The 15,980-nt window shown below is 38.3% G+C and overlaps 1 protein-coding gene across 1 annotated transcript in view; it reads right to left on the reverse strand.

The window, feature by feature from the left end:
* Window positions 1-15,980, reverse strand: part of LOC147750992 (uncharacterized) — a 540,733-nt gene that overhangs the window by 358,118 nt on the left and 166,635 nt on the right. The gene's annotated exons all lie outside the window — the stretch shown is intronic.

Below are 15,980 nucleotides of genomic sequence, written 5' to 3' on the forward strand. Positions count from 1 at the left end.
GTTCTGGAAGGTGGGAGAAGCTTCTAGACAGTGAAGTGCATGACATTACCTACCTCCCCAGCCCTAGCTCCAAGCTGGCTGCAGTAACAATGTGGGTTGTTACACTCTGTGTATGAAGGCAGAGCACAGGCTTTTCAGTTGCAGGTGGGGCTGTGCTAAGCCCCGCCTCCCATCCTGCCATCAGATGGCCCATTCAGGCACACCTAATCTCACTGTTGTGAGACTGCCTGGGAGGAAATCACACAAAGTCTGTCAGTTACACCCAGTCATGTGTCCAGAGACAGGCTACAGACACTAAATGGCTAAGGCAAAAAAAAACTTTCTAAAAGTGGCATTTTCAGAATTGCAGTTTAAAATTCACCATAAGGTAGGATTTCAAATTAGGATGTCAGAGACACCAAACATGAACTGGTTATCTCTTCCCATTGGAAACTACACTGGATTAAGGCAACTACCAGGACATGTAAAGCTTAAAGGTACATGTCCTACTTTTTAAATATATTGTACCCTGCCATCTGGGCAGTCCAGGGCCTACCCTAGGGGTGTTTTATATGTATTAGAAAGGAAGGTTTGGCCTGGCAAAAGTTTTATTTTGCCAAGTCGAAATGGAAGTTTAAAACTGCACACACAGGTTCTGCAGAAACATGGTTAAATGGCTAATTAAGTGAGTGGCACAATCAGTGCAGCAGCCCACTAGTAGCATTTAACTTACAGGCCCTATGCACATATAGTGTCACTTTAATAGGAACCTATAAGTAAATTAAATATACCAAGTGGGTATAAGCCAAAGTTACCATGTTTAGAGGAGAGAGCACAGGCACTTTAGCACTGGTAAACAATGGGAAAGTGCACAGGGTCCTAAGGCCAGCAATAAATAATTCAGCAAAGAAATATGAGTAAGGTAAAATATTTGGGGGTGACCCTTCAGGAAGGGCTAAATCCAACAAACATATATAAAGCAGATCTATCATTTTTGTAAAAAAATCACCAACAACTATAATCAAATGTATATTTTTCACAATGCAATGTATAATAAAACAGATTGTCATAAAAAGTGTTTAATAAAGTTTTATTAAAAAAAAACACTACTCTTAAGTCTTTTTTAAAACTTTTTCCATCCCACAAAATTTAGTCATAAAAACAACCACAAGAGGGCACTGCAGTACAGCTGAAGAGCATAGAACCCCATCTAGGAGTGCATTACAAAAATATGGTAAGCTCTCCTGGGTTAAGGATTTAATGACCTAGGAGACTTACTTTAAAAACTGTTGCTAGGGGGCTGCTGCAGCCCCCACAACACCAACAATGAATTTGGTTTGTGCCCCTGCCTTTTCTGCGTGCACCACCAGCAAGAACATATTTGGAGGTGCTCCTTACCAGAACATTGAATATTAAATGAGCAACTTCTGCCACTCATTCATGATCTTTTTTTGGGGTGTCCCGGTGCCCAACCGAGACACCCACATCTTTAATTTTCATTGAGGGGCAATAGGGGGACCTAACAGCCCCATCGTCCTCAGCTGGTTCCCCAACTAGCACCCATCATAGGTGCCGGTGAGAGACATAATTTTTTTACTAAATGGTGCTCCAGTCTCCACCACGGGCAGCCATAGCTCCATTTTTTGGGGGCGCCGTAGGGGAAGGTCCAGGGCCCCAGCTAGCTAGCCTGGCGGAAGCCAGTCATTTTGTTCAATTTTATGTGGGTGCCCCAGGCCCCCCTGGGGCACCAAAAATACATCTTTTGTTGGGGGCTTCGGGGGAAGCCTAATGACTCACCATGAAACTTTCAAGGAAGGACCTGAGGTGAATCTGGGCTGTGTTTGGGAAGTTTCATAAAGATTTGCAAAGAGCACCAAAGTTATAAGCAAACCCAAAAATGTTTTTGCTATGGAAACATGAGCTTAACTATAACTGCCCAGTGGCAACCACCACTTGGTAAGATATAGATATTTAATACATGGGATTCTGCAATCCCTGTATTATAAGCCTGTTTATAATTCCTTTATAATTGGTGACTCCAGGCACATTTAGTCACCAATTATAAAGATTAGAGATGAGAAGTCAACTATAGTACCTTATTGCAGTTGAGTTCTGACATCACAATGCTTTCTACCAACAGCTGAGGTGAAAGACAGGTCAGGCCATGGAGCATGTCTGTAAAAGCAATGAAAATAAAAGTCACATTTTCTTTCTTCTGCTCTCTTTTTTTTTTAACTCTAGCGTGAAAATCTGAAAGTTATGTTCTTGCACTCCTTGGGACATTTTAGAAAAGTTAAAATTTTTCTGCATATTTTTGCTATGCCTTTTTTTTTTAACTGACAAAAAATTAAACTGCTTCTAATATATTTGTTCACTAACTAGCTAACAACTTTTTTTGATATGTTTAAGTTTTACTAGTGATTCTATTTTTAGTCTTCATGTTTGCATATTTTTAGTCTTCATGTTTGCAAACATGCTCTCTTTCATATGAAAGAGCTACGCATCAAGGATTTAAGTGGTTTATTGGAAAGGTAATAGCGTCACCGTGTATTATAGGGGATTAAGTACCCCCTGCCATACATGATAAGGATATTGCAAGTCATCACTGAGTTCTTTAACCTTCTAAAGGTACTCAGCATTCGGCCTCATTCCTCTATATGGCCATGGAACTCCTCAGTGACTTGTAATATCCTTATAATGTACTGCAGGGGGTAATTTATCATATATATATATATATATATATATATATATATATATATATATATATATATATATATATATATATATATATATATATATATATATACATACATATACATATATATATATATTCACTGAAAAAACCATAGGTTATAGACCATATATAGTTAGGAATTAGCATGTACAAAACCTTAAAAATTCAGGTGATGTCCCTGACCATGTCATGAATGATGTAATATGTGCAGTGGATTGCGGGTGCGCGATATAAAGTTAGTGCAACTAACTATATATGCGAATTTCAATGGTTTTGTGCGAGTAAAATAAGGTTTTGTAAATGCTAATCCCTAACTATATATGGTCTATAACCTATGGTTTTTTCAGTGAATTTTTAAGGTTTTGTAAATGCTAATTCCTAACTATATATGGTCTATAACCTATGGTTTTTTCAGTGAATTTCAATAGTTTTTTAATAGCAAATATCAAAAGCTATAAAATGTATTCTTATTTTAATTCAAAAATATATTTTATATGTTTGTAATATAATTTTTTTATTTATATGTATTTTTTATTATTATTTTTTTGTTTCGCTACCGGTCCGCGAACCGGGCAGCTTCCTGTTAGCTCCATTTGGTTCCGCGACCCGGTCCGCGAACCGGTAAACGTTCCGTTAGCGCAACTACTGCGTTAGAAAGCAACATCGTGACGCATCGCGTGAGCGCGACGTATCGCATTACCACGTAATGCGTCTTATGACGCGCCGCGTTAGCGCACCCGGTAGCGCTCCGGAAAGCGAACCGAGGCGCGAAGCGCATCGCCCCGGAAGCGCTCCGGGTGCGTAGCGGGACTCGTAACGTAAGCATAACAGGTCATGTGACTTGTTCATAAAACTTTTCATTGGTTCATTTTACTTTTGGCTTCCTAATGATGTAAGGCTTGGTCATATGACCTAAAAATAACACTTTTCATTGGTTTAGAACATTTTTTTCCCAAATGATGAAAGCCCCACCTTTTTTCCTCACTCTGACTGATTTTTATGAGAGAAAGACCTACTTTGAATATCTTAGAAATGGCTTCATTAATAGCTGCAGGTGGTGCACCCCCACCACCACCACCACCTCCTATGAAGAGAGGACCACCTCCTCAGGTAATCCTTCAGCAAGAGGAGGAAGAAGAGGAAGAAGAGGAAGAGGGGCAAGGGAGGAGGAGGTTTTTACCTGAACAGCCGAGGAGGTCCCATGTCAAAGAAAATCATATATGGCAATTTTTTACATTTCCCCAGGGCCAAAAAAAGGTAAATGCCCGCTACGTTACCTGTCTGATCTGTAAAAAAGATCTGTCCAGAGGGACAGAAAAGAAATACAGTTATGGCAATTATACCATGCATCGGCACATGGACAGGTGGCACCCTATAAATTATAGTGCTGCACAAGTACGTGACCTGCAGGATAACCCCCCACCTGTGGCCAGTACATCCAATGAAGAGGCAGTGACGGGACCAGAGGCGAGGGAGATGGTCCCAAATATTCAAATGACGTTTGGGAATGTGAAGCACGTATGCATTTTTTGTGGCCAACTGATTTGCTACAGGAAGAGTAGCATACATTTAATCAATACAGCTATTGACAATCACAAATGTCCAAAACGCCCCAGAAAATAAATTATCTTTTTTTTTGTTGCTCCTGTTGAGCCCTTTATAATGAATCATTTTTGTCCCCCCCCCCAAAAAACAAAAAAATATAAAACCGTTCAAAAAATACAAAAAAAGTAAAAAAATGTTCAGAAAAATAATAAAAAATCATATAAAACAACAAAAATAATTTAAAAAAAGTTCTTTTCAGAACTACCTCCCCTTTATAAGAAATTGCTATAATGTTTAGCACTCTGGCAACCTCTATTTCTTTTGATTCGCTTCCCCGTTCGCGCGCCGGTACACGAACCGGAAGCGAACTAAAAAAATAAAAAAAAAGAAGAGTAAGTAAACAGAGAGTAATGTTAAAAGAAAGACAGCTAGAGGGAGTAACACAGAGATACTGTTTAAAGAGGGACTGAGAAAAGGAGTGGAAAGAGTAGAGTAAGTAAGTAATAGAAAAAGGAATGAGGGAAGTAGCAAAGGCAGGAAACTGAGGGTTAAAGAAATGAAGCAGTGGAACTAATAAAAGTAAAATGTGAAAGAGATGTAACGGAATGAGTACTAAACACTTACCTTATAATTATCGTTAACTTATTCATGTGTTATTTTTATACTTTCAATCTGTGAATGAGAGAACAAAAATTTTAAAATTGATAGAAAGTAGTAAAAGATGAGTGAGCATGAGACAAGATGAGTACATATTAAAAATCACAATTCAAAGTACAGAATTAATTATACATATTAAATGGTTTATTTTTGCTGTTCTCAGAATATATCAAATTTCACTGAAAACAGTGAGTTGAAGGTATTCATCATATAACAGCCGGGAAAAAAAAACACAATCAAAATGATTGGGTTTAAAAAACCCATATAATATAATCAATCAGAAATCAGAACTCCTCAAAAGTAACTTACTTTCCATGACGTCAAAGGATGTCCTATGAACAGCTTATACTCTGTTGTGCTGTTATTATTTTCTGCCCGCCACTTTCTGAAAGATAAGCTCCATCGTTTTAAGAAAAATGAGACATACAAAGCAATTTAAAACAGCACACTAAATTACAGCAACACCTAGAATCATTATAATCCAGTTACCTACCCTAAATTCTCACTTCTGAAAACAAGTCAAAAGGCAACATTGCTCCATAGTCAAATACTAATCATTGCCGAAAGACCAGCCTTTTTTACATTTCGAATAAGCTGTGTAATATCCTGGAGTTGTTAAAGGACCATCATGTCATATAATAGCTGCAGTTACAAATGTTCTTCCTGAAATCGACGACTGTGCAGCCAAAACATTTTTAATTAGACTTGACAACTTATTTACATCCGGTTTATATAGTTGGAATTGTAAAATGACATTTCACCGATAAGTTTCTATAAATAATGTGGACAGCATTGCAGACTTATATTACCTCTACTCCTTCTTTTGATCTGCTGCTTGAATTAGCTTATTAAAACAAACAATTTTCGCTCTGTGCTACACTTATCCACAAGGCTATGTAGTGTAGGAGACATTAGAACCTCTTGAAATTCCTCAGAACAAATCCCGAGATTCCTTCCCTAAAATTTTGGTTGTAAGAACACCAGGTAAGAATTTTGAAGGTGAAAAGGCAATCTTTTTTTGAAAGTTAAAACAGAATCATTGCAGAATGACCAGCCGTTTCCAGACTTCAAATAAGTTGTGTAATGTCCTGATGTTGTTGAAGGACCCTCATGATATATAATTGCTGCAGGTAGAAAAGTCCTTCCTGATATTGACAACTGAGAAGCCACAACATTTTTAATTAAAGTTGTCAATTTTGTTCCATCAGGCCTACATCGTTGGAACATTAAAATGACATACTGGCCATATCTTCGTATAAATAACGTGGACAGCATTGCAGACTTACATTGGCTACACTCCATGTTTTGATCGGCTGCTTTTACTAGCTTATTAAAGGATACTGATTTAGTGTCTGGCAAAGTTAAATATATAAATCTTTCTGAGTCTACACTAGTAGTACTTGATAACGTACAATTCTCGCAGTCATGCTGCCATTGATAAGAAAGGCCAAACAGATGATCTACATCTACACCTTCATCTTGCAAAACATTAAGCATATACATTAAAAACTCCTGACACTCTTGCTGAATATTTTGAGAGAATTGTGTTTGACCTGAACATTTGTCTAACAGATTTGGAATTTCAGACACACATTCTACTCTTGTTCTATCAGCGTTACATTTCTCTAACACAGAATTCAACAAACAGCAAAAACTTTGATCCGAATTGATCACAATCTGTTCTTTTAAAGTTTCTAGAGAAAAGACAACATTAACCACTACACTAGCATAGCAGTTCACACCAGAACTATTTTCAAATTGAAAACCAACAACATGTTCAACAGAATTCATTTTCTTTCTGCTTACAATTTTAAGTTCATCGACTTTTGGTCTTTTTGCTACAACCTCCCTACTATTAGTGACATTTCTATGTTTCCGGCCTACCACACGTTTCTCAAACAAAGGATATTGAGGCAAATGTGGCGCATCCTCTCTTCGTAACCTATTGTATTCCATAACACAATCTAGATCCGCAGAAATGTTTGTGACATCACACTCAATCAAGTACAAACCCGATAAAGTTCTGACTCGTGACAATGCTACATTAGCCATACCCTCCTTGAACACAGAACTGCCAATATTCACCAAAGCACTGTCTACACTTAAACCTTGTGATTTATGGATTGTCACCGCATATGCCAGCAAACAGGAAATTGCTTACGGCGAACATATAAGTCTTTTACAAGCAAAAACCTAGCTGTGCAACGACCAATTAGCTGTACTTCCTCAATGCCATCAAATTTAATTTTTAAAAATTCAATTCCATCCCTATTTCTGTATTTCTCAAAATCAGCAACATTACCCATTGATCCATTTACCAGACCTCTTTCAACATGTAAATTCCTTCTCAAAATGATACGGCAATTTAAGCACACATTCAGAGTCTTTTCAAAACCAGCAGTTTTAGATATAGTCTTCTCTAATGAATCCAATTTAGATTTCAAATTCTCAGACAAAACAATTGTTGCACCCATATGCTCTATTCTGTCAATAGCTTCCAGTTTCACAATCTCTTGGTTTTCTAAATTCAACATTTTGTTGTTGAAGATGGAATATTCTGCAAGAGTTGGCATCAAACATATTCCCAATTTCTTCTCAGTAATTTTATGAAAAATATTCTCTGGCAGAACGTCTTCTTCTGGAAACAAATTTGACAGTAATCGTGCATGTAAAGCTTCTTTCCCACGCTCAGTCACTTTCCCGATTCTAACATCTTGTAGAATATTCTTGTAATCTTCATCCTTCGCCTGACGCATATTTTCACGCAGCTCAGCATAACTGAAGTTTAACCATATGTTAACGTTGCCAATGCTCCCTAGGCACTTCCTGGTATCTTCATGCGTAAGCAGTTTAAACACTGGTTGTCCTTTCACTGGTGTCAGCTGCAGAAGATCACCGAAAACAATGATGTGTTTGCCACCAAATAACACATCATACTCTGTTTTAAGAACTTCCTGCATTCTCAAATGCACAAAGGCAAGCATGACATTGGAAACCATGCTTACTTCGTCAATGATAAGAAGTTTCATCTTCTTCAGGACTCTAGATACTTCACAACAAGCATCTCCCGATAACTTGTGGTATTGTAATTTGTTATCATGCACCACTGGCAGCATCAGTAGACGATGCAAAGTAATACCTTTAATGTTATGTGCTGCCAGACCAGTTGGAGCGGTGACAACACAAGACAGCGATGACTCAGTCCTTTTCTGCAAATAACATGAAATTGCTTTAATGTTCCTGCTTCTCCACTCACGTACAGTCGGATAGGCTTCAACGACGTACATGAGCACTCTTTCTTCTCATGACTTAATCCATGATCAATTTGGCTGGTAACTTCGTCATATATTTTCCTCTGCTCAACGTTGAGTTGTCTTTCCAAATCTTCTAAGTTAACCACATCCTCCTGAGCATGTGCCATGGCTCTTTCCACTTCAATCATGGCAGTGGCAGCTTCATTTTCGATAACTGGTCCTCCTAGTGGATCCTGACTCAATAAAACAGAACTCTGACTGTCTTGAGAACTGTCTCTAGCAATCTCGGTTGCTATTGTTGCTTCCTGCTCGATTTCTGCATTCAACATTTCTAGATATTTTGGGAAAACAGGACATTCTATGGACTCCTTGGCTGCATTGAAAGAGTCTTCATAACAGAGGAAATCTCCAAGCAGTTCCTCTTCTGCACGCCAAGGCTTGAAAAGTTGCAAAAGAGCTAAATAGAAAAACTCTTTTCTTTCTGGAGATTCGCAATCCAATTTTCGATGATTTACCAATAGACATTTTTTTTTGCTTGACCAGACATCCCTCACTTCCAATTACAGCATACACTCCTTTATCAATATCTTCTGTGATGTTCCTCTTGAAAATGTAATTTTGAGGAACCTCATACAGACAAACATTCTCCAGGTGACTGCTTCTATTTAGATAATATGTATCCAACATGTTGGTCTTCAAAATATCTGTACTGCTTGTCTCCTTCTCTGCCAAATACTCAATTTCCCGTACAGGTTTGAGAACTCGATTACGCGTTACAGCAAGACCAAGACTTGCCCAAATGATACTCCTAGATTTGGCATAGAGACTTGCTGAAGATAACCGGTCAGAACACTCGTAAGCTCCGATTTCTCGATGCGACAACATCTTCAGACTGAAACTGTACAACTTCTTACTGAGGCTCTTTTCATGGGAAATGTCCTCCCACATATCCTTGAGTTCTGTCTTTTCTTTTTTTGTGATGTAAGACGTCACATACAGAGCCACAGCCATACAGTTGTCAGCCACAAACTGTATATCCATGTTAGCATTCCACATGGACAAAATCACTGGGTTGTAGTCATTGATGTTCTTGGACTCTTCGTTTCTCTTCAAATTGTATGTATTTTTGGGTGATTTCCTCATCACATTACGTCGCAGCGAAGACATCAAATTGTTCACTCTTCCTTTAGATATCACCAATCGTGGAAATCCAAAACGACATTTTGTATAGTACTTGTTCTTGTTTCTGAATTTACGACGACAGTACTTTCCACAATGATGGCTTTGAAACCGTAAAACTTGTTCTCTTAGACTTTTGTCTTCCTTTGTCTTTGGAACAGCACATGTAGAATACTGTTCTATGAAATTCATCACTAAGTCATCCGTATCTGTTCCAAATTTGGGTGCATCTTTGATCCATAGCAGCATATGTATATGAGGAGCACCTCGTGCTTGATACTCCTTTCTCCAGAAGAAATCCAACATGTCTCCAAGAGGTGGATTTTTCTTGTTCGTGATGAAAGACATCATAGCTTCAAATCTATGATTGAAGTACCTGCATACATTCACTGGATCCAAAGAGCACAGTTCTCCGGGTGTCTTGAATTCAATATTTTCAATGTTTCCATTTGCCTCTCGTAGAAATTCAAGTAAGTCTTCCCAGCCATACTCAGCACAGCTGAGAGTGAGGAACCATGTGGGAGTTCCTAAGTTCCTCAGCATACATTTTAAGTCACCATGACGACGGTACCAATACTCATTAGTACCACGCTGACATGCCATCAGATTATTCAGGTGAGAATCCAAAATACTGTCTTGCACATTGACTTTATCCATAAAGTCCCTTGCTGAGATATTTCACAGTTGTAAACCACTTTTCAGGATGTGGTTCACTGCATAAGACAGTCCAGACAGATCACTTTCAAACAGTAGATGAAACAAATAGGGAATGCATTGACGAAACCTAGGATCTGCATTCAATCGTAAAGTCCGGTATTCAGAAGAAGGAATTTGATCAGGTCGCTCATCATATCGTCCTCCTCGACCTGTGGGAAATAACTGTGGAAAACACCGAGCTTCCAAACTTTCCTCCCAAACACTAATGGGACTCCCTTTGGCTTGTTTCATTTGAAACAACTCAATAGCATTCCCCATGACTTCCTTGGATTGCAAAGGATGAACACTATAATGTTCATATATTTCTTCATTTTTAGAGGCTTCTACTTTCTCAATTTGTCCAGCACACAATTCGCTGTCTTCTTCTTCACTTACTTCCTCTTCTGCAACACATACATTCTTGTAGTACTCATTGATTTTTATCAAATACAATGTTGCCTTTTTGACTTTCCTAACATCCACAAAATCTTGCCAGATTTTCTTACTCTTTGTCGGAACACCATTAACTAGGATAACCAGAGGTTCCTCTTCCACTTTCTCTACTCCAATTGTATTAATGTTTTTCTTCAAATCTAAAGGCAAATAAACAACTCTTCCCTTTAATCCTCTCTGTAAATCTGATGGAGGCAATTTCCCTGTCTTTGGCTCCATTCGTACAATAGCCTGAAAGGGATGCATACTTTGAATCAAAATAGATTCCTAAGTATTTAAACCCTTCAATTCAGAAGGAATGTCAACCAATTCCAGATATTATGAACCGCTCTAGCAGGCATCCGGTTTTGGTTTAATTTGTTAAAACAATAAGTACACATACATTGGTCCGATTCCAAATCAAAACAATTTTCTACCATCAAATATGTAGCAAAATCCTTCCATTCACTATTGTTTTCCATTTCACTTTTTGCATATAAATCCGCTTAGTCTGATTCTTATAATAAGTCAGTCGACAACACACACAAGTGAAATTAGGCCTCTCACTTGATTTCACCTGAAAGATGGAAATTTCTTTGTGAAACTTATCTATATTAGAAATCTGTACACTGTCTTGCACATTACCTTCTTCTACTGGGTCAATTTCAACATTGTTCTCTTTACTAGCAAAGTAACAGAACTCAATTTCTTCACAAATATTTTTCACATGTTGTTCTGAACCATGCAAAAGAGCACTGCTCAATTGTTTAAGCATAATTGCTGGACTCTTAGCATAATACAACATTCTCACTAATTTCCTCACTTTATTATGATGCACTGCTAGCATCCTGAAATGATGAAAAACACTCTGGCATACTCTTCTGGAAAGACAAGCCAGGGAATGCCCATGCAAACCTGTTACTTCTCTCACTCTGCAAGGATCTAATTCTTGCAACAACTTCATTTTCTGTTTTAAACTTTTCTTATTAAATGTACGTACAAAATCACAAAACAAATTGATGAAATCCTGTCGCACACTACAAATGCTACTACATTTCCAGGTGTAGACTGGTCCCTTAGGACGTCTTCCTAAAATCTCATCACCTAACACCTCTTCTGCATCTGCAGACACAAGTTTTTCTTTTTCAACCGGACAACCATCTTTTACCTCATATGCTCGACCACTGGTGTCAACTGCATGCACCAAATCATTGTCCTGAAAGTAACTCTCCTCATTGAAAAATGCCTCACAACTTGAACTATGCATCCATTCTCCTGAGAATACTTCACAAAAATTACTTCGATTAACTACTCTCTTCCATCTACTATTTGATTTGAAATCAGAAATTACCTTGTTTAGTTTCCTAATTCTATTGATTACCAAAATAAATAACTTTCGCTTAATTTCGAAAGCCTGATCAATAATTTTCTCTACATTTTTCTTTTTCTTATAAAATGTCACTTTCTGTTGGCCTTTCTTAAATTTTTTTAACAAATTGACAATTATCCTGTTGCGGAACATTCGCCTACGAATGTCCCTGAATTGATTTTCCCTTTTACTGCCATGCACAGACTTATCTCCTGCTCTAGCAGAAACTTTTTTGACGGGCCTTTCCTTTTCCTTTAAATTGTCTCTCTTCTTATGCACTAAAACATGTTCAATACTGGGTTTTTTTTGTCTGCAAATTGTTTTTAAAAATGATTTTATTTTCTTACCCGGAGCTTTTTTGGCAACTTGATACGATTTATTATTACAGGACTGTTGCAAATCTTTACCAAGATGGAGTGTAAGTCGCTTTGCTTCTTTGAGTATTCTCTGCCTTGAGGGCATTTTTAAAGTTTTCTAAAGATCTTCAGTTAAATCTGTGGGAAAATATTTAAAAAATTGATATTAACCACTATTACCATACAGTAAACCAATAACAGTAGGCAAACAATTAACACACTAGATGTCAATTCTATCTACAGTAATTTAACAACACAAAGGGGAAATATTTACAAGGCACTTGCACCATGGGGAAAATGAGTTAAAATTCCAAGAACACATAGGGTCGTATTTACAAGGACCTTGCACCAGGGGAAAGTGACTTAAATTTGCCAAGCAGACATGAGGGCGTATTTACCACACCCATGCAACAGAGGGAAGTGAGTTAAAATTGCCAAGCACACATGAGAGCGTATTTAAAAGGCCCTTGCACCAGCAGGAAGTGACTTAAAATTGCCAAGCAGACATGACGGCGTATTTACCACACCCATGCACCAGGGAGAAGTGACTTAAAATTGCCAAGCAGACATGAGGGCGTATTTACCATACCTATGCACCAGGGGGAAATGAGTTAAAATTGCCAAGCACACATGAGGGCGTATTTACAAGGCCCTTGCACCAGGAGAAAGTGACTTGAAATGGCCAAGCACACATGAGGGTGTATTTACAAGACCCTTGCATCAGGGGGAAGTGACTTAAAATTACCAAGCACACATGAGGGCGTATTTACAAGGCCCTTGCACCACCATAAGGTGTGGCCTATGCAGAGGTATGCTGGATTGTCTGTCTGCCATGGTAAAACCAAGAAATATCTAGGAGCAAAAAGGCAGGTCTGGCAGTCACAAAAGTTTGTTTGAGGTGAGGCCTACTCAGGGTTGCAGATGAAATTTTGGCTTGTTGAAGAGTACAGAGGACATAATACATGTGCAGGCCAACAGATGAAGTGAGTCATGTCCACTGCACACTTCAACAAAGGCCAGACCTCCTCTGTCTCCCTGGACAGGCCTAAACCTCATCTGCACAATGTGATTAGTAATGTTAGGAAACACAGGTGATGCAATTGAAAAACGTGCAAATATTTTTGCTCATTTCACAATCACATCACCTGTGTTTCCTCAGCTTAGGTATCTCATTGAGCAGATATAGTCTAGCATATCCAAGAGTACGCAGAAGGTGAGGACTGTATGCAGCAGTGCAATGTACATAATTCTCCTCCAATGACAATTACAGAAGCCTCAGCATATCCATGCCCCCTAAACAGTCCTAAATGTATATCATAATTATCATAGTGACTATGAAACTCTACCAGTACATATTGTGAAACCTAAATGACTTCAAGAAACGAGTTTTTAAACCATCAAACAAGCAAATTATTCTCCCATATTCATGTTGAGAAATAAAATATTTATTTAAAAAAGCAGACCCCTTGTTGTCCTTCTCATAAATGTGAAAAGTATTTCTTTTATTAAAAAAACGATTTTTTGGTCATAATTTCAAAACACAGCACAGCTCCTATGTACAAGCACACCCTAGCTGGCTTCCTTATTTTCTCCAAAAAGCATACTAATCTCCTTCTAAATTAAAGGAATCTTTTCTCACCTTAGCACGATTTTTAAACACATCATGTAAGCAAATTAGTCTCCCAGATTCCTGGGAGAAGTACCTTAAAATTGTCTAACACACATAGGGGCGTATTTACAAGGCACATGCACAAGGGGAAAATGACTTACATTTGCAAAGCACTCATGAGGGTGTTTTTACAAGGACCTTGCACCACCTTTAAAGTCACTTTTAAAATGGGGAAAATGACGTGAATGTGTCTCATAAGCCTTGTAAATATGCCCCCATGTTGACTATGTAACTCTTGCAAAACATATTGTGAAACCTAAATGACTTCAAGAAATGAAACAAGCACACCCTGTCAGTACTAATACTTCACATTATCTATAATTATAATTTGTCAAAGAAGCAAAATCTTTTTGGAAAAAATAATGAAAACACTTGACACAAAACAACATTTTAAATGTACAGCTGACTTCCTTATTTTCTCCATAAACTATACTACTCTCTATCTAAATTAAATGATTTTTTTCTCACCTTAGCAAATGCTTTTTGAATTTCAAAACAGTCTCAGAAACACACCAATCTTTCTTTAGCAGAGCAAAAGGTATGCACTCCAGAGGCTGCAACCAACAAAGGCACTGAAATGCTGAAATTCATCACACATATCTCTCATGTGACCCAATCAAAACTCTTCCCTCACATTTTTCAAATCAACACCCTTCCCCCCTGCCCTTTCCTGGCCTTTTTCCATAGCAACTACCTCCTGCCAGACTTCTCATGTTTACAAGTTCACACAACAATGTTTCAAATGAACTCTGAACTCTCAGTACACCTGCTAATCCACTGCAATGTTTCTTAAAATCATGTTTTCTTAACCATTCAAATTACATGTTTCAAAGAACACATCCATGCACCCTAACTTTCTGTTTTCAGCAATGGAAATCCACCAATCACTACTACTGAATCATTAGCACTGAAACTCCACAGTTTTTTTTCTTTACAAACTCCTACTGTTTCAACTGCCATTTCATTCCCACACTTCATCTGACTGCAGCAGAACCTCCTCTCACCATGTTTTCTGTCTGGATTGTTGGACATAGTTACATCCACTGGGCTCACAGGTATGCTGATAACAGAAATTTACACAACCTCAATTTACAAAATGTGGAAATCAAATGGATTGGCCAAAGAGGATTGAGATGTCACCAATTGATACCATTGGTGAAAACCTTTTTACATTTGCCAAACCCTGACCTCATAATAGTGCACTGTGGAGGAAATGATTTGGGCACTTTGACTGGGGTAGGTCTGGAAATGCTCTTAAAGGACACCTTTGAGCAATTAACGGCACTTTTCCCTCAAACTGCCTTGGTATAATCCAATATATGCCAAAGACAGAAATGGAGGTGGTCCAATCAAATTTGTCCACAAATTGAGAAAGCGAGGAAGCATGTAAATAAGTCTGTTTCAGCTTATATGAGAGACCATGGAATGGGCCCCATCTACAACAATAACTTACTTTACTACATGCAAGATATCTACAGAGGAGATGGTGTGCACTTCCCAGATGAGGGAAACAGAGTTGTTTTCATACAAAATTTAAGACTGTGTATTGGTACCTACTTATAAGTACCTAGAACTTACACAGAACCCAAAAGCTCTTTTCAGAGCTACCTTAACTATAATTACTCTTTTAAAATTTCGAATGTACCTTTTTTCAATAATTTTCACTTATGTTCGTTTCCCGGTTCGCTACCCGGTTCGCGTACCGGCAGCTAACCGCGCGAAAAATTTAAAAAAAGAATTTCCGACATATATGAGCCTCCTCAGCTACCCTCAGAAAACCTAGGGGGTCAAGATACGTCTCCCGTGCCTCCTTATACCCATTTCCCACATTGTTATTCCTCCATCTTGTGATTAAATTTGTCCAAAACACAAAATGGCGAACTCCCGTTACGCTACCGGTAAGCTACCCGGTTCGCGTACCGGGACGCGCCTCTACGGCGAAAAATCGCAAAAATGTTTTATTTTTTATGTTTTGCCCCGCGGGGTACTTTAATATCCCCCTCATCAATCCTAGGGGGTCAGGAGGGGTCTACCTTGCCCCCTTTCATTAAATTCCCCCTTCATTTTTCTCCACCTCTTGTCTCTCGATCCTACCGAGAGACAAGATGGC

The sequence above is a fragment of the Lissotriton vulgaris genome, chromosome 1_1 (genome assembly GCF_964263255.1).
Source record: "Lissotriton vulgaris chromosome 1_1, aLisVul1.2, whole genome shotgun sequence".
Lineage (NCBI taxonomy): Eukaryota > Metazoa > Chordata > Amphibia > Caudata > Salamandridae > Lissotriton > Lissotriton vulgaris.